This window comes from Lactuca sativa, chromosome 2 (genome assembly GCF_002870075.4).
Source record: "Lactuca sativa cultivar Salinas chromosome 2, Lsat_Salinas_v11, whole genome shotgun sequence".
In the NCBI taxonomy this organism is placed as follows: domain Eukaryota; kingdom Viridiplantae; phylum Streptophyta; class Magnoliopsida; order Asterales; family Asteraceae; genus Lactuca; species Lactuca sativa.
This window is the reverse complement of record NC_056624.2, coordinates 181994873-182015470: the sequence shown is the minus strand read 5'-3', so window position 1 is coordinate 182015470 and position 20598 is coordinate 181994873. Positions and strand designations below refer to the sequence as shown.

Sequence of the window (20598 nt, the reverse complement as noted above, 5' to 3'; positions counted from 1 at the left end):
GCTTTGAGCATAGTCAACATATATCAAGGAAATCCTGGCAAAGCACATTGGACCGTAGTCAAGAACATTCTTAAGTACCTTCGGAGGACCAAGAAATGGTTTCTAGTCCTCGGTGGTAGTGATGACTTAAAGGTGCGAGGGTACAGTGACGCCAATTTTCAGCCCGATAGGGACAACTACCATTCGCAGTCAGGCTGGGTCTTTACCCTTGTTGGAGTAGCAGTGACTTGGAAGAGTTCCAAGCAAGAGACCGTAGCTGATTCAACGTGCGAATCAGAGTACATTGCAGCGAGCGAAGTGTCAAAAGAGGCAATGAGGTTGAAGAACTTCATTGGAGACCTTCGAGTTATGCCAGACATAAAGGAGCCCATGGAAAAATTATGTGATAATGAAGGAGCGATTGCCTTGACCAAGGAACCGAGGGATCACGGTAGATCTCGACAGAAAATATCACTTTATTTGACATCGGGTAGAAGGACTCCTCGTAGTTAAGAGGGTATCGTCAGAATATAACCAACATATCCGCTTACAAAGGGACTGAGCAGGGTTAAGCATTTGCAGCACGCTAGGAACATCAGGGTGAAGGACGATATAAGTTTAAATTAGATAGTTTAGAAATGTGTAATAGATAAATTGTAATTAACATTTGATGATTAAATAAAAGAGTATTATTTATTAATAATGTTACTGTCCAATGTTAATTGTTTACCTATTATTTCATTTTTTGCATGTGTTTGACTTCCTGAATAATAAAAATTATTCGAACCGTCCAGAGTCGTTCATATGTTGGAAGTAGGTATGAATGAAGATTGTCATGAATTGGAGTGTAGATTGTCTAAAATGTATTACACATAGCAAAAGTTTGCTACAACATTCATGAGTGCTTATGAGTTTGACTTGAGCATTGGAATAAACCCACACTTGCTGGAATCACTTCATGGAATTTATCTCGAGTGATCGCAAGACGATAATATCATATGGTCTTAAAACCTAGATATATGGTTTATTATTTGCTAATTAGTTGTGCATTGATAATGCGTAAACGCATCAGTAACTTGATGTTATAAAACACATTGTTGTGTAGGATTTGATTAGTGGATAGTAAATGGATATAAGTCGAATTTTACCTGTTCCTTTTATCCTATGAGGGTAAATGTAACATCCCGGAATATCAAGAGTAGAGTTGAAGGGATAAAAGTGAAAATGTATAAGGGCAACTCGACGAGTCCATAGGAGGACTCAACGAGTAGAGTCGCGACTCCGGTCGCATGTTAAGTGGCCAACTCGACGAGTCGGCGGCTGGACTCGGCGAGTTGGTGCTGGGTGAAGAAAACCCTAATATTCGGGGTTTGCCCCTATTTAAAGGATGTTATGCCTTCTCTTCAGCCTCTATTTACCCTGAGAGTTCCAGAGAAAACCCTAATCATGAGAAATTCCATTATTGAGAGGATTAAAGTTTGGAAGAAGGGATTTGTGAAGAGAAGTTGGAGGAATTCGAGGATAGCATCAAGAGGGCTTGTGGATCTGAAGTCTTCATCAGTTTAGGCTCATCTTTGGGGTAAAAATCCTCTGTCTTGAACCCCTTTTTCCCTTATTGTCATCCATGGTGGTTGTTTTGGGGTTTTTGGAGGATTTCATGAGTCATTTCGGGATTAGAAGATGGATCTAAGGATGCTACCTCAGATCTGGAGTAGTGATGATCCAAAATCGCATAAAGTCCCTGTTGATAAGTGATTGGTGAAGCTACCTTGTCCCAAACCCTAGCCTTAGAGTGTAAAATGCCTAGATCTCTTTGGATCCACGTAAAGTTTGCCACTTTACGTGATGGTTGGCTTGTATAAGAGTAGATCTATGGTTTAGAGCTTCTGCATGTCTTGGAAAGCCTCAGTATGGATTTAGATCTAGGGATACTCGACGAGTCACAAGGATGTACTCGGCGAGTAGCTTGAAGATAGGCTGGAACTCAACGAGTTGGAAGAACAACTCGGCGAGTTGGTTGAATATGGGCAGGAACTTGGCGAGTTGGTTGCAGATAGCCTTGGACTCGGCGAGTCTGGTCGTGAGGTCCTAACCTTTCTTCTGGTTGAGCTGTGAATCGGTGAGTCGAGTGTGAAGGACTCAGAGTTGTGGACTCGGCGAGTCTCGGGGTGACTCGGCGAGTTGAGTCGTGGATTGGGGAAGTGTTGTGCATGGGGACTCGGTGAGTAGAGTCAGTCAAGGGTTGACTTTGAATTTGACCAAGGGTTGACCAGTTGATTCCAGGGGCATTTTGGTAATTGTTGGTTATTGTTTTGAGTTCAATGTTTCGGTGGTTGGCGAGTGGTGGAGATCTTATCAGTGGTCAGAGCAGCTCGGGTTTATCTGTTCAGTCGGCAGTTGCGAGGTGATTTAACCTCACTATATCAACAGGGTCTAAGGCACCAAGGCCGGCCCTTTATCGGATTGAGATCCGAGTATTTGTTGTTATGTTATTGCTTTGATATGTTTGCATCCTGGTAGCTAGGATGGTATGTGTTAGAGACCTGGTTAAGGTCGGTATCCTGTTATGTAGGGTGATGTTATGCTAGTGACCGGTTAGGTCGGTATCCTGGTTAGGATGATGATATGCTATGTGATCTGTTTGATCGGTTTGTTGACTGTGAATTGTTATATGATTGTATGTTTATGTGCACATGGTTGTTTGGACTGGAGTTGGGTTGAGGCGGGTCCTGCTTTGTGCTGTAAGCCAAGATACCCAGGGCGGACCCGTTGTCCCGAAGTCCCAGTGAGAGGTCCGGATAGGCTGTAGGCCCCAAGAGGGCGGACCAGACGTGCCGAGGCTCGGAGAGTGGACCAGGCCGACTGAAGGCCCGGTGCGGGCGGACCATTCATACTATAGACTCAGAGAGTGGACCAGGTGGATTGAAGGCCCAGTGCGGGCGGACCAATCACACTGCAGACTCGATGTATATGGCTAGACTTGGAGGGTGGACCAGGTGGACTGTTGGCCGGTGCGGCGGACCAGTCACACAGTAGACCCGAAGTGCATGACTGTTCTGTGATCAAATATGTTATGGCATGTTATGCGTGTATGGTATATGTTGTTGGTATTTTGGGGATATCTCACTAAGCTTTCGGGCTTACAGTTGTGGTTTAATGTTTTTCAGGTTCTTCGGGAGACCGTGGCAAGGCGAAGGCGTGATCGTACCGCTCCTCATGGTTATATGTGATGTGATTCTGGGAATACTCTAAATAAACTGTATTGAAAACTTTTTTGTAATAATTTAATGAAATCGGGTTGTTTCTTAAAAGTTTAAATTGGTTGGAATTTTTCGGTCGTTTTAGTAAAAGCGATATCAAGGCCCCTCGATGATTTGGTTTGACTTATGTGGCGGGCCCGGTCAGGACTGAATTGATGTGATCAATTAAGTTCTATGTAAAACGAATCAGAGATCGAGAAACAAACTATTGGACAATAAGTATGACTATGCTCCATGTAATTGTCTGCACGATATCTAGAATGGAGGACTATACGATCCCTTATCTGAAGGACATGTTACTAATAAGATCAGAGTCTGACAGCGTCTTTGAGAGCCACGATTGCTAATCGTATTGTGCTTACATTTGCAGTTACTAGACTTATCCAAGTGGGAGACTATTGGATTAGTGTCTAAGCTCGTAACTATATTTGGTAAGTACTTGACCCGATTGTGCTTGGTCATTTTGGGTTGCCTTCACCAAAGCAACTTGACAGGGTGATTTATGGAGAGAGAGAAGATATTATGGTTTATTAATATATTATAAGAATAATATATTAAAAGAGAAATCATATTATTTAATTAATATTAGTCATAAATTAATTAGGAATTAATTTGGTGACTAAAATATATTAATTGAATAAAGGGGACTTAAACTGTCAAATGTATGATAGTTGGATTTTGGGCTGGGAAACCCAATGGGACAAAGGAGTGGACAAAATTATGATGGGAGCCCATCATATTTTCGTCCATGGCCTTATTCCAGAAGGTTCCATGGGATGCTTATGGATTAAGCTGTCTATTAAGGTTTTGACTGAAACCCTAGCTGCCCACAGTATAAATAGGACCCTAAGCATGCAATTTTAGGCCACTACTTCTCTAAGAACCATAGAGTCGATTTTATGTGCCTTCCCCCTCTCTCATATACTACCCTCTTGCTATTCGGTGTTTGTAATCCATTAGAGGAGTTACACTTGTGACTCTAAGCATCATAGACAAGAAGATTCAAGGAAGCAACAAGAGGTAATCTTCTAGATCTGTTTTGGTCATTATAATTTTGAATTATTATCACTAGATCTAGGGTTAAAAAGTCTTGGATGAATGCATGTACAATAGATAAACCTAGATCCAAGCATTAGGGTTTGCATGTGCACATAGGAATGTTCTTGTGGCTCAAACCCATCAGTTCCTGGTATGTATTTTAAATAAGAATTTTTGCACTTCTACTCTGGGACTCGACGAGTTAGAGGCCCCAACTCATCGAGTGGAGGCTAAAATTTGGACGCAGGTGAAAGGATCTACCTGCTGAGTTGGAATCCCCGACTCGACGAGTAGACCTGTCTGGATGAAACCCTAAATTTGAGGGTTTGCACCCTATTTAAACACATTAAGTGGCCTCCACTTCAGCCTCCATCACCCTCAGACTCCATTCTCGAAACCCTAATCAGTTGTGAGTGTTCTTGAACTATTTTGGTGTCATTTTGTAATTTGAAGCTTGGTGAAGGAAGGAAAGGCTTGGTGGTTCAAGAAGAAGGAAGTAGATCTAGAGTCTCTATTGCATTTCCAGCTTGTTTGAGGTAAAAAGCATCAACCTGACTCCCCATTTGTTAGATCTTCTTTAGGGCTTGAATCTTGTCATTTTTGCGGCATTTCTAAGTCACTTTCGGGTTTAGAGTGTAATATAGAGTGTTGACTTCAGATCTTGAACCTGGAGCGTTCTCATGGCATAAAGGTGCCAACTTTATTGCTATAGGAGTCCCATGCACCATATAAACCTCTTTTTAGGGCCATTTGAGACAAATTACCCATACATGAACGTCAAGTTTGTAATATGGACCCTAGGAGGTAGATTTATGTTTTGAATGCATTAAGACAGACTAAAGTTGACTGAATAGTTTTGGACAAAGAGGGACTCGGCGAGTCGATCATGTGACTCGGTGAGTCAGGTTGCAGTTTCCCCTAAACCTCTTCTGATATTGGGCAATGTGTTGAACTGGAAGAACACTCAGCCAGTTGGCTTCATTATGGGCCTGGAGATCATGGAACTCGGTGAGTTTAAGACTACGTCCCAAATGCATGAAGACGAACTCGACGAGTTCATAAGGAACTCGGCGAGTCCAGGACGAAACGTGTCTTCTTGAATGAAGAAGGACTCGATGAGTTCAAGGATGAACTTGGTGAGTCAGTGGTAGAAAGTCCCGACCTTGTATGAAGGAGAACTCGACGAGTTCTTGAAAGACTTGGCAAGTTGGTGGGTCAACCCAGTGAGTTGAGTCAGTTTGATGTTGACTTTTACCCTGAGTTGACTTTGACCAAGGCGTTGACCTTGACTTTGACTTTGACCTGAGTTGACCAAGAAAATGGTAATTAAGGAAGAGTGTTATGTGTAGGAATCGAGAGGAGTTGATTTCGGCAACGAGGAAAGTTCAGACACCTCACAACACTGAGGTAAGTTACCTTCCAGTAGAAGTGGGTCTAAGGCCACAATGTCAGCTCACTAGTTGGAGCTTGTAGTTAGATGATTGTTTGTGTGATAATTGTTTGGTATGCCATTGTCTATTATGTTTTATGTGCCAGTATGTTATGATTCTATGTGGTTGTGGTAGGGGTGAAATAGTCCCCGATATCCGGTTGAAAGAGACCGAAGGGGAGGCCCGCACCCAAATATGCTAGGCAGTTATCTGGTTGAAATAGACCAAAGGGGAGGCCAACACCTAGATATGCTAGGCACTTATACGGTTGAAATAGAACGAATGGGAGGCCGACACCCAGATATGCTTGGCTAGAAATTGTATGGAATGTGGTATGTTGGGGGAAATCACTGAGTTTTGTGCTTATAGTTTTCAATTTTGTTTCAGGTACCTCTTCAATGAAGGGGAAGGAGCCGACACGGTAGCAGCACATCGCACACACATGATTTCCACACTATGATGTTCTTGGAACTATACTCTAACATTATTATTATTCCACGACATGTTTTATGATTTTTGACTTATGGGATTATGGTTTGTTACGATATCGATGATGTTTTTCAGTAAATTGCTTTATAAATTAATTAAAAACAAAATTTTTGGTCTTGAAAATTGGGATGTTACATTTAATTAAACAATTAATTAGTGATGATCTAAATTTGATCTAATTCAATGTCATGGTAAGATAATGCAATCGAATAATTCAAATAATTAAAGTTATCATATAAGGCAATAATTATCTAATTAATTTGCAATTATCTTCTATGTTGACAAGGATAGTCATGTCAATTTAATAAAATCGGATTTTATTTATCAAAAACGTTTTTGGTAATTATCCCAATAAAAAATAGGCCAAAATCCCGAAAGATCTGCTCTGTGACTCTCCGACTCGCCGAGTCACTCTCTGGACTCGTCGAGTTCATCAGGTGACTCGACGAGTTCAGCTGTCAGATGGCAGAAATTTCGATTTTCAAGCAATGAACAATCAAACAAGGCGTCAAATACAATAGAAAATAACCTAGGCTCTGATACCACTGATGGGTTTTGAGCATTACATCAATCCTATGGTGTATATGCAAACCTTAAAGCTTTGGATCTAGGTTTCTATAATGTACATACAAATAATCCAAAGCTTATAAACCCTATTTCTAGCATACAAAAAAATTGAAAATCATAACTAAACTAGGGTTAAGAAATTACCTTTCAATTATAGCTTGAAGATCTTGAGCTTTGAGAACCAAGCACCTCAAATGTGATGCTTCTAATGAATCACAAGCACCAAAGCAAGTTGGATGATCTTGGAGAGAGAGGAAGGAGGCTCAAAATTGGCTCTTGATCTCTAGGGTTCAAGTGGTAGCCAAAAATGCAAAGCTTAGGGTCCTTTATATAGGTGAGCTACTAGGGTTTCATTCAAAACCCTAATTGGATTGCTTAGGCCTTAAGCAGTCCACGGGAACCTTCCAGAAACAAGGCCTTAGACGAAATCAATGTGGCATTTCCCCTTGATTTCGTCCACCCCATTTCTAAGGGATCCACAGCCCAAAATCCAATTATCTTATAAATCCAATTCAAGTTCCCTATGTCCAATTAATATATTTTGATCACAAAATTAATTTATTAATTAATTCTTGACCAATATTAATTAACCAATATGATTTCTCTTTTAATATATTATTCATATAATATATTAATAAACCATAATAACCTCTTTCTCTATTATTCATCCAGTCAAGTTGCTCAGGTGAAGGCAACCCAAAAGGACCATGCTACAATCGGGTCAAGTACATACCAAATATAGTTATGGGCTTAGACACCTAATCCAACAATTTCAATATGGTGGTTACCCGAGGTTCAGGCTCTAACGACCCTGAGAGGCCAAGTGCCAGTGATGATGAGATTTGTTGGATCGTTGCTGCCGAAGTGGCCAAGGAAATCAAAGGGGCTATACCAGAGGTTTTCGGGTCTATTAAGACTACCACTTCAAGATCCATAATCGGCTTTTCATATAAAGAAGAACAAGAAAGTCAAACAGTTAACAAGCACTTTTCAATCAGACAAGGGTTTTGAAAGTTTTGAGAGGACACCTGATAAGAAGGGAATTGGATACGAGCCAGTAACGTCTACCGAAGAAAGTTCAGATGAGGAAGAGATATAGAGCGAGGTTGAAGAGATGACAGACATCAATAGAATGAGGATGGGAGATTACAAGAAGAGGCTACATGAAGGAATGGAAATGGTCTTGTCCCATCCGAGATACCAGCTGAAAGAAGTTTTGAGCTCAAAGGGTATATTATATCGATGCTCAAGGATATACCTTTCGTCGAGAGAGAGTATGTAGACACTTTCAAGCACATTGATGAAGTAAAGGACATTGCAAACTACTTCAATGTTACTAATGTGCCAAGAGAATTTGTGTTACTTAGGATGCTTCCAGTGACATTTATCGGTGAAGCCAAGGTTTAGTTGAAGTCACTTGCATCTAGATCCATTACCACGTGGTCCAATCTTCGTGATGCTTTTATTGAGAAATTTAGTCCACATTCAAAGCTTAAAAAGAAGATTACTAATTTTCAACAAGAGATTGGATATTCTTTATATGAAGCATGGGATAGGTACAAGGGCTTGCTTAGAAGTTGTCCTCAACATGATCTTAATGTCCAATAAGAAGTGTCCATTTTCTATGATGAAGTGAATGCCATAACAAGACAACTTCTTGACTCTTAATGGCCAACGACAAAGAAGGAGTCAACAATTATTAAAGAGTTGATTAAAGAGTTAACGAAGCACTCACGTGAGTATCATAACCCACGAGAGGGCGTCACTAAAGGTAAAGGAGATGGGGGAACGAGAACATGGCTGCAGTTTGGCAAAGTTAGAAAATATGGATAGGCGAATGACGAAATTGGACCAATTAATCCGTCGAATAAGAGTTGGGTGTGATAATTATAGTGGTCCACATTTAACCAAGGATTGTGATTTGGATGAAAATGGGAACAAAAAGGCACAAGTTTGCTACACTAGTGGTGATAAGTATGACGAAGATTGGAGGAAGCCCAAAAAGGAGTGGTTGCCATTTGAAGAGTATAAGAAGCAAAAAGATGAAAAGCAAGACAAACCGGTCGGGGATTATACCAAAAAGAACAACCACCTCCTAAAAAGAAGATGAATTTTGATTCTGTGCTTCATAAGTTTATGGAAATCATCTGAAAAGAGACATGACACTACTGATGATAACGTGAGAAATCATCAAGCTTCCATCAAGAACATAAAGATTCAACTTGGGCAAGTAACAACACTTGTTAATGAGAGATTACCACCTAGAAATCATAACCTCATGTAATGGCAATTTACACCGAACGAGAGGTTCATTCTGAGCCACTTATGACCCATGAAACAACTACTAGGCAACTTGATGCGTGTTTGGAAGAAGAGAAGCATGGAAACAAAAAAGAAAAATATGAATCATGTTTTGATAATTCACCACGTCATGGTGGCTCTACTACGTCGTGGTCACGGGAGGACAAAAAATTTTCACCTATTAATTTATATCAGCCTCCTTTACTATTCACATCTCAAGCACTCAAGCATTCTCTGGAGCTGGAACGAAAGAAGTTTATGGAACAAGTACTCTGACTCTCGATTAACGCCCCATTCCTCGAATCCATGGCTAAGCTTACAAAGTTTGCAAAGGATGTTATTACTAATAGGAAGGAGTTGGAAAAGGCATCAACCATAGTGCTAAATGAGTGATGTTCAGCTGCAATCATCAATGGTGTAACATTCGGGATTTACCAGGTATTAATATTAATTATCTTATTGAGTAGTGGGTTAATTTGGTGTGGTCCAGGACCGTTGGGCTTCAAGAATTGGGCCGAGAAGGACATTACGTGGGGCGTACCATGCCAAGTATGCGCAACGTACTCAAGAGAATTGGGCGTAGAGGCAGTGCACGTACGCCAAGCGTATCAAAAGGTACGTGCAGTGTACGCGCGTAGGTCCTAAACCCTAAATTTTACGTTTTGACCTATATAAAGGACCTTATGTCTTTGGACCAGCCTCCTATCACCCTTAAGCAGCCACCTCAAAACCCTAACCCACTCTTGTGTATTTTTTCCATTTGAGAGCTTCTTTGTGTGATTTTGGTGTTCTTAGAAGAAAACGAGGTTGATGAAGAGGCAAGGATTCAAGCGGAGCTTGTAGATCCAAGAGATTGGCATCATTTCTGACTCTTTTAAGGTATCAAGTTCCAAACTTGACCACTGCATGCTTAGATTTGTTTATAGGAGTGTTTAATGTCACTTTTGGACTCCATTGTTGAAGCTTCTTGCATCTTGATGATTTCATACCATAAGAGTTGTCCTTTTGGGCTCTTAGAGGCACTAAGAGTCATAAAAATTGGAACTTGATGGTTAAGCCACAACCATGCAAGTGTTTGATGGTCATAAAGCTTGTCAAAAAGACCAAAATCATGTTTTGACCCCAACCATGCATGCAAGCACATAAAGTTTGTGACTTTATGGATTAGGAGGTCTTAAAGGACCTAGATTAACATTTTGGACGGTAAGAATTAATGGATTAAGTCACAAATGACGTCCCAAGAAGGTTGGCCAGTACGTTAAGCATACACCTTGGTACGCTGCGCGTACTGGGTCAACTTCCTGTTTGCGGTCAAGGCCAGTGTACGCCACGTGTACGCATGCAGAGTGGCTACCTTGGCATTTTTGGGCCTTAGAGGGAAGGGCTTGGACTATTGGGCCCCGTGGCCCACCGTAGAGTATAGTTCTGGGCCTGGGAATTTGGATTTAGAAGTATTGGGCCTTTTGGGCCATATTGGGCCACTCGAGATTATTTATTTTGGGCTAAGGACTTATTAGACTTGTGAAAAGGCCCATTTGAGGAGTTGGGCGAAAATGGGCCATTAGTGGGCCCTTAGGGAGCCTTTGATGGGCCATGGGTACACTGGGTATAATAAGTTAGAATTGGGCCTTAGGAATGGTCTAAGTTAAGCCAATGGGGGTAAAATGGTCATTTTACCCTAACTAGTGTTATAGATTCTGATTGGGTGTTATTATGATTATGATAGTCGGGAGTCATCGGAGCAGCTATTATAGATTACTTCCTGTGAGATTCGACACTCATCTATACGAAGTGAGTTACCTTCCAGTAGTGGTGGGTCTATAACCACAATGTCGACCCACTAGTAGGAGTTGTTTGCTAGATGATTGTCTTTGTGAGAATTATCTACGTTTGCTAGTACCTGTTATATTTTATGTGCTAGTATGATATGATGATATGTGATAGTAGCAGTAGGTGGATCCTCTAGAGATAACGTTGATTACCTTGGCGTCGGCAGGGGGATCCTGGTCTGTCGAGGATCTTCTGAGGATCCTGATCTTTTTCTTTGGATCTCTCCTTTCTTCTTCTAAGGATTTCTTTAATGTATCCTTTGCCTTGGAGGTAGCTGATCTCCTTCCTGAGAGCTATGCAATCCTCTGTGATGTGACTGAAGTCTTCATGGTATGCACACCATTTAGATTTGTCTTTCCAAGCGGTGGATTTTTCTCCTTTTATTGACCATATTGCTTTGTCTATAAGATCCTGCATAGCAAATATTACACATGAAATATCCACAGAAAAACAACAGTTAGTAATCTTAGGAAAATCTTCTTCCTATCCCTCATATTCAAGGGAATTAACCCTATGATGGTCAAGTTTGGAATATGGTTTTGATTTATAGGATCTTTGGGCCGAGGAATCGGCCTTTTCTATTGGGGTGATCATAAGATCTTGGTGGGTTGCTCCTTTTTTGATCTCATTGTCTTCTTCGAGCCTGATGAATCTTAGTGCTCTACTTCTGACTTCGTCCATCCTCCTGCATGGAGTCATTACGAGGTCTTCATAGAATGGTGAATCTTTCTTTAAGCCCATTTTAAAGGCTTCGACTGTAGTTGCCATGTCGATGTTGGGGATACTTAGGTCTTCCCTGCCAAACCTGTTCATAAAAGTCCTAAGGGATTTCTTAGGATCCTAGACCACCCGAAAGAGATCACTAGTGATCTTGTCGAATGTTCTGCTACAAGAAAATTGGTTGTTAAATAAATTAATTAAATGAGAAATGATGCAGTAGAATAGGGAGGATCATTAAGAAGCCATTTTAAAGCTGATCATGTGAGGGTTAAACCAAAACCCTTGCACATGCAAGCTTCCTTCAAGTGAGTGGGGATGAGAATGATATCCATCATTTCCTTGTATTATGCCACGTGCTCTTCAGGATCCGTAGTCCTGTCGTAAGGCTTCATGCTGGGGGTCTGAAAGCGCTTTGGGACTTCCGTATTAACTATCGCTGGAACGAATCTGGAGATCCTGTGGCTTGTGGGGGATACTTCCGGTACATACTGAACTACTCTAGGTATGCTTGAGGTCATTTATCTTAGTTGTTGGAGCTCCTTTGCCATGATCGGGCTTAAACCTGTATCAAGATCCATTGAGTTAGTAGTAAAGATATTATTATTGATGGGGTTACCAGGATCCTTGTTATTGAGAGTAACAAAGGTTTCAGTGGGATCATAGGTCGTATGGGCTTGTTCTCTCGGAGTCGTGCCCCAAGCGGGAACAGAGGTCGATGTTGAGGATCCTATCTCACGACGAATCATTGAGGATCCCGTGTTGTTGAAGTTCAGGATCTTGAGCTGCAATATTGAGGGTACTGCTTCTTGAGGTTTATGGATTTATGTCTTCATTCTCTCTACTTCCTTGAGAATTGTCATGTGTAATGCCCGTAGATCCGGGCTAGTCAATTTAGAGATAATAGGGGTCGAAAACAACTTTTCGGAAAAAGATTATTTAGAATAAATAATCTTAACCAAGTTGTATTATATGTTATAAGGTTTCCGTACATATAAAGAGCGCCGAAATCCGAGTTATAACGAAAAAGTTATGACTCGTCGAAGTTTTACGGCAAAACCGGCACGACACCGGGAGATGTAAATAGTGAATTTACGATGGAAGACTTTTTAGCCTTAGTGATCTAAACTAAAGTTGTAGTATATGTTAAATCGAGAACATCCATAAAAAGAACGCCCAAATCCGACTTCGTATGAGGAAGTTATAATTTTTCTAAGATTCGGCTTAGCAGTGCACGACCCGAAACTCGAATTTTCGTTCAAACGGTTTTTGACATACGTGACCTAAATGAGAGTTGAAGATCTCATTAATAGGAACTCAACGGTAAAAAGACAGAAGAAAACAGAGTCCGTATGTAGAAGTTATGAATTTTACGCAGACATTTAACGGTATAATCTCCTTGTACTGTTAAATTTAAGATCGGTCGAGAATTAGCCGACGGAGTAAGAATGAAAGTTGTAGATATTATTTTTACCTACGCGTGGACATAAAGAACGTCAAAAATGGAGGTCGTATGTGAAAGTTACAGATTTTAGAAGTCGGAAGTGTGCTGTGCGAAAATGAGTGATGTGGCACAATCTTGGCCATTGCTTTCTCCCCAAGTCTTGCCACTAGATGGTGACATGTGGCACCAAGTTCAGCCAATTTTCACCCTATAAATAGAACCTCTCACACCTCATTTTCTTCACACCTTTCTCATTCTTTCTTCTCTTTACTCTCTCTCTAGAACCTCTCTCTAGCCCCGAAACCCCCCGAAAAGCCTAAGGAACCTCCCTAGCACGAGGCGGAAGCCCCGGAGTGCTCGAAGGCTCCGAGAAGAAGAGCTTTTCGGCTCGGGAACGCTGCTCCAAGCAAAGCCCGGTTTTCTATAAAACCCGCTGTTAGTGAGTTACGCCTACGCTATTTTTAATATATCGTTTATTTAATTATAGTAACGTTATTAGGAACTTATAATAAGTACTTGGGCTATTATTATGGGCTATATAAGTATTGTTTGACGCTTATATAATAGTAATAATAGCTAGACTATTAATTAGTCTCGACGAATAATAGACTAAACTCTGGTGGTAATAATACTAAGTTTCGTCGAAGGAAATTATTTTTAAGAACGAAGCGCTGTCTGAGTTCGGATTCACCACCTTTTCAAGTGAGTGCATAGTTACTTTCAGCTTACACATAGATATGAAGTATTTTATATAAATTACGTGCTATGTGTGCATATTACCTGAATACTTGCTATCTATGTTGGATGAACATTTTTATACATGTTTTCAATGATTTAAACTGTATATTTATTTTATATCTACGAAAATGTTGGGGTAAAACATGGGTAGATGTAATAGTTGCTGTGTGACAAAATAAAATAATGAGAGGCCTCATTATAGATATTATTGATGATCCAGTCATCTAGCGGAGTATAGATGACGACCACAGAATATTCTAGACAGTCCAGTGGAACAGTAGCAGGCTCGCAACCTGTAGGTGTTTATTTGAACTGTGTGTTTATTTGAATTGTGTGCTCACCAGATGTACTCCATCCCCCACATGGTTGCCTTAAGGACATTTATTGTTGAGGAATCCCCTTAGCAGTAGTGTCCGTCCCAATGATAATCCTTAGAATAGGTACCTTATGATAGATGCTTAGGGACGTAATGTGAGGATAACAGGAACGGGTAATCGGGTTATTGTTGGTTGAGGAAATTAATAAACTTATTTATTGTGGGTTGAAAACCCTATGTGCTCACCAGGCTCCCAAGCATGACCCACTCAGTTTCTTGTATTACAGGTAGTGGCGCATGAGCATAGATGTGATATCTTGGGATGAGAGATTAATGGATTTTAGGCCTGTAAATACAGAATAATGTAGTAAGGCCTATGTTGTATTGTTTATGCTTATGATCTGTATCGAACATGACATCCCGAGTCTTTTTAATGAAATACATTTCTACAGAAATGCTTTTGATAAATCTCTATCATATTTTGTTTTGGGACAAATTCCGCAACACTTTTATTTAAAATGTTACTCTGATTTTTAAACAAAGCATAAACAAAATCGGTCTTTTCTGGCCGTGATTTTTGGGGATGTCACATCATGTTACCCTCCCGATGCTAGGCAACTTGTCGTTCCAGTCTCTTCATCATAGTGAAGATTTCATTGTTGGAAATCAGCATAAGAGGATCATGAAGTCTTGGGTAACGACCGGAGAAGTGTTTTTCTTTGGTGCTTCCGAGGCTTTCTTGGGAGCTCTGGAAGGAGGTGGTGGAAGGTTTTTGGAGGAAATTGGAGGAATTAAGGAAAAGGATAGGGTCGATTGTGTAGACATGATCTTTCGAAGGATTTTGAACACCACGGCCCCACGGTGGGCGCCAAATTGTTTTGGTCAAAAAATGAACAAACAAGAAGCGACCAAAGTGTATGAGAGATGGTGATGTTCAAAAATGCAAGTATAAAATGTTGATCAAAGTGAAACAAGTTGTTTATAAGGAAAACCCTTGATTCTTGCTAGGATCTCCGACATAAAACATTGGGAGGTGATAATAATCACCTGCCTTGATAATTTTATTGATTGAAAATGTCGATTACAGAGAAAATGAAAAGAATACAAGTACAAGTGTTGTTGTTCTGCTATGTGTCGTTTTTCGTGTGATGAATGCATGTGTTTTTTATAGTCTAAAACTAATAACAAGAACTCCGATAATTCTAGGATCCTCCGAGATCAACTTATAGATGTTACTTGACTTGGTCTTCCGGGTCTTTTGCATGGTTACAATGATTATTCGTTGAAAATAAGGTAGTGGATAACCTATTGACCCATGTTCAAATCCTGGCACTACTAAGCCCTTGTGGCCATGGAGGTTCGCCTGCAGTGACTCCAGGGCATGAGACAAAGCCTCATGTTTGCAGCGGGGGATTAGTCGGTGCGCGAAAGCTGGCCCGGAAACCCTCGTTAGGGAAGTTCCCTTTCCGAAAAAATAAAATAAATAAATAAGGTAGTGTTTGTTTTCTGTCTGCAGATCTACGTGGCCTCTTCTGTCTGCGCCACGCAAACCACACGTAGACATTAGCCTTCACAGACTGTTTGTTTTTTTGAAGACTGTAGACCTAAAAATGTCTGCGCGCCCTCTTCTTGACGCAGAAGTGGAGTAGAGTCTTCTAACATCTTCAGACATCTTCTAGCCTAAAAAACATATATATCTTTATTTTTCAAAAAAAAAAATTTATATTTTTTCCAACTTTATTAATGATAAACAATTTTGAAAAAAAATTACAAAACTTAAAAGAAACGTTCGACGATACAAACATGATATTTTTGACAAATTTATAAATAAATATTTATTACAATAATAGTCGTTGAAGTTGTTTATATAAATATGAAAAAAAAATCTTAATATATTCTTATATTTTTTTGCCAAATTTTGTAAAACATTATTTAATACAGTATCGTCAATTTCTTGAGAAAATATTTATGGTACGTTTTTAATGGATTTAATTGAAAAAATCGAAGTTTATTTCCATTCATTTATGTATCAAATTCTTTGATCACTAATTATAATGTTTAGTTATAACTTTGCAACCAAAGTTGTTAGTTTTTATCAAATATATACGTTAATTCATATCATTTTTATTTTTATTTTTATTTTTTATACAATAATACATAAAAAAATATTAAACAATTACTTTGAAAATATTAAACAATTACTTTGAAGTTTAAAAAAATCAGTTTATTTAGATTTCAGTTTATTTTAGTAGTCCGCAGATCTTAAAAAAACAAACAGTTTTTTTTTTTTTTTTTTTTTCAGACTGCAGACGTTTGATCTACCTCTTTTACTATAGAGATCTATAAATATGGTTCGCAAACTGCAAACATTTTATCTAAAAAAGAAACAAAGAGCACCTTAGTATCTCAATCTTGAAACTAAATATGTTTATTGGCCGAACTCTTTAATATATTTTTTTTTCTTCATCAAATCAATAATAGACTTTATATTCATATGATTTGTTTACTCTGTTTTTATTAGAGAAAACGACTCCAACCTTGTGTTCAAGTGCCAAAGTCATTTATAGATAACACCAACAAATATATTTTAAATGATCAAAATAGACAATTTAACTATGATGTTGTTTTGTATAAATTATTTATTTTTTTCTTAAGCCGTGTTTTATTAAAATGCATAAGAAATGTTCGAAATTATATGTTGGTGTTGTTGAATTTATATTATAAGATTAAATTATTTGTATTGTTTTGTTTGATCGATTTTATTGTCATATACTCTTAAATATAAAATGATCAAGTAATTAAGTAAACACTTCTAGTAAACATGATAAATTGTAAATATAAAAAATTTATCGGTTATTGCAAATTGAGGAAATATAAGAACATATTTTATATGTGATAAGATTTACCGACATAAGTTATTCATCTTTTTACTCATAATAATAAAATGCTTACTTTTACCTATCAGGACCCTACCTATAATAACTAAATATTACATTTTCTTTCGGTAATAGTAATGTGTAATTTGAAACTTATATATATATATATATATATATATATATATATATATATATATATATATATATATATATATATATATATATATATATATATATATATATATATATATATATATATATATACATATACTAGCCGTCTACCCGCGCAAAGCGGCGGACGGTGAATAGTTTGATTTCTTTAGAGTTAAAACCATTTTGCGTTCACTTCGAGAAATGAATATTAAATGACATCTATTTTTCAAGAGCATTATCATACCATATTAAGGGGGTGTTTGGCTAAGCTTTTTTAAAACAATTTATTAGGTTCCACATCACTATAAGTTAAAAAAGTGTTTGGATTAAAATAATTTTATTCCGGTGGGGAACTTCTAATACGTCATTTTTTCATAAGTTACCATACACTTACTTATTAACTTATAAGCTAATAAACTAATAAGCAATAAGTTTTTTTTTGCCAAACACCCCCTAAATGGTTATTACTTCCATTTATACATACCCAAACCACTTGGACTGTTTATCGTCCTCTTTTTTTTTTTTTTTTTTTCGTTTTCCTTAATTCATTTATTAATTTAATGTCCTACTAAGTAAAATGCTAAAATATATAAATAATAGTTTATAAAAATAAACCTTTAGAATATCAGGTGTTGTGATTCAAAAGTCGATAAATAGGCCTTTGAGAAGGCCAAAATACTCAGGTGTCAACTTGTTCATTGTGATTTTAAACCAAGTTTGGTCACAAATGAAAACATTTTCAACGATGGTATGTAATTCAAGGATTCATATTGATTTAGGTTCTCGAAACCTTAAAATATTGAACAAAATCTATATAGAACCTTATAATAAGGACAATAATCACCGTAATCAGGAAGTCCATGTGATGAAACTTGATAGTATAAGGACCAATGATGAAAAAAGTTTCATTTTTAGACTAAACAAGATTAAAAATATACAAACTACCTTAATCATGTCAAATCTTGTGTTTAACCGTTCTTTATTGCAAAAGTAAGATGCTAAAATATACAAACTAATGATAATACAATGCTCTAACTGGCCCTCTTGGTTGAGTTCTTTGAACCTGCAAAGCCAACACATTAAAGAAACATAGTAAAAACCTTTTTAGGAACAAACCTGATATAATAAAGCCTTCACCCAATATATTTATAAGATAAAAATCCAAAAAGTTAAAAATGATGAAATCAATTACAAGTAAGGATTAAAATAAAAACCTGTTAAGAAAGAGCCATCTGCAGGAGGAATATTTGAATCAACATGTATTTTCTGATGGTTTCAAATTTTGAATTATCCGAAATTTAGGGAAGGAGATAGAATTTGTTGAGAAATATAAGGATTCAAAATACAGGTTAAAATTTAATATTATTTTATTGATGACTACTTGTACTATTAGCTTAATGATTTGAACGTCTTAAAAAAATAATATTTTTATATTCAATATATTTTTAGAAATAGTAGGATTTCTTTTATAAGATAGTAAAGATATATATATATATATATATATATATATATATATATATATATATATATATATATATATATATATATATATATATATATATATATAAAATAGCACTATACTCTTATTTTTTTCTTTTTTTTTTTATCAATAATAACAAGGTATTGACATTTTCTTTTTTGCAAATAACAACGACACATTTATTACCGAAAATAGTAATATGTAACTGAATGCATTTTATAAATTTATAGTTACACATTACTATTTTTAACAAAGAAATGCAATCATGTTAATAACAAAAATAAAATAGAATGCTACAACGATATGTTTGGCGATATTAATTAACATTGAAGCAGCCTGTTTCTTAATTGTAATAGACTAATAGGTTGAGGCAAGCAAAATGGGTCCCACGGTGGGACCTGGTATGAAAATAGTCCAACATCCCTCCAATCGTTCACTTCCACCGACTTCATCTATAGATTTGTTTTTAGATTTAAACTTTTTCTCAATGAAATGGACAAATTTAAACATGAAACACCCAATAACTAGATATTTGACTTTTCGACTGTCAAAAGTAGTTTAATCATGATAAAAATGCTTTAGTAATTGGAACGATAAATCGATGAAAATAGTGTGTTTTATCCAATGTTTTAAAACCCCACTATTGGATCAATCCGATTTTCAAAATATGAGTAATTCTTCTATAAATGCAATGCATAATGGTGAATTTTTTAGTGGACTTTTATATACTATTGAAAATCTTTCAAACATAAGTGATTGTGTCTTTTTCAACCCAAAAAAAATAAAACATCCAATAAAAAAGGAAATAACTTTTTTACATACACAACAATTTATGAATTAAAATATTATATTATACAACTTTATTAAGGAATAATTTGTTATGTATAGAGAAAAATTATTATATAAAAATCAGTTACTAGTAAAAATTTTTGATTGAATTTAAAGATACTTTAGAGTCGAATATACAAAGAAAAGATTACAAGATATGACAGTCCACTTAACCCTTTGAACCAAGTATCTTTGAATCAATGTTTAATGAAATAAATATATAAATTTAACAAAGTTTTTACTTAACATGAAAATATTAATGTTTCAAAAACAAGAAAAGTGGGCTCAATGCGGGCATATTAAATCATGAAGCAAAATATAATAATAATAATAATAATAATAATAATAATAATAATAATAATAATAATAAAATATTAGTTCAAAATTGTTTGATATTTTGTTTCAGAATATGCTTTTTTAAAATATGTGCATTGTTGTTAAAAAAATAGAAGATAAATATAAATATGTAACATATTAGGTTTAACCAGGGTTTTTTACAAATCGTGTTACCAATTAGTTTAATCGGATTTGTAAATAGATAAAAAAAAATCTGCTCTTAGTTAACTTGGTCTCTTCATCGGTACATAATCCAACCGATGGGGTCAATCCAGGTTTTAAAACATTGGGTCTATCAAAACCTAACCAGAAAAAATGAGTAGTTTAAAAATATATATATATATATATATATATATATATATATATATATATATATATATATATATATATATATATATATATATATATATATATATATAAATCAATAATTTTATAACGCTTATTCATCACTATCTAAAGGAATATACAAATATATCTATAGGAAGAGAAAAGAAATATGTGGGGGACAAAGATTATTATTCGGGAACACGCAACTCACGTCTTGAAAAAGCAACTGACTTGCACATGGTTTGAATAGTTTGATTACGACCTTTTATGCTCTCTTTTCTTTTTTCAGGTTTTTTTGTCTGCATCGACTTAATGACTTCAGACTTGAGACCAAATTTATATACTGTATTATATTTCTAAATTTTAAACACTTGACACTTGAATACCATCATGATTTATGCATGCTGATACAAAATGTTAAATCATCATTTTTGTTACATGAACATCTTATGTTAGTTATGTTTCCTAACAAGAAAAACATCTAACATG

The 20598-nt window shown here is 36.7% G+C and overlaps 1 non-coding gene across 1 annotated transcript; it reads right to left on the bottom strand.

Moving 5' to 3' along the window:
* Positions 1-8251: 8251 nt before the first annotated feature.
* LOC111920103 (small nucleolar RNA R71) lies at positions 8252-8358 on the bottom strand. The gene has a single exon (XR_002859711.1). It is a non-coding gene; the product is annotated as a small nucleolar RNA R71 (small nucleolar RNA).
* Positions 8359-20598: the final 12240 nt, after the last annotated feature.